The sequence below is a fragment of the Odontomachus brunneus genome, unplaced genomic scaffold (assembly GCF_010583005.1).
Source record: "Odontomachus brunneus isolate Ranch 3 - 2012 unplaced genomic scaffold, Obru_v1 Obru_scaffold_248, whole genome shotgun sequence".
Lineage (NCBI taxonomy): Eukaryota > Metazoa > Arthropoda > Insecta > Hymenoptera > Formicidae > Odontomachus > Odontomachus brunneus.
The window spans coordinates 69,768-70,039 of record NW_022639698.1 but is presented as its reverse complement, the minus strand read 5'-3'; positions in this window follow the sequence as shown (position 1 = coordinate 70,039).

Genomic DNA, 272 nt, shown 5'->3' with positions numbered 1-272 from the left:
GCTGTAAAATTATGAATTTATAAATAAAAAAAGTGATTTCTTTGATTTAAAATATCTATATATATAAGAATAAACAAATGATTTCTTTACAAAGAGAAAATTAGTGTTTTAAAATGTAAAAACAGTTTAAATAAATATTTGCTTGTTTTAAAAGTAAATAAAATAAAAGTAAATTATTTTATAAATCTGAATAAATTATTTTCTAATGTTAAAAGTATTTTTTTATGTTTTAAATTAAAGTTTCTTTTATTATCAGAAAACAATTTATTTAA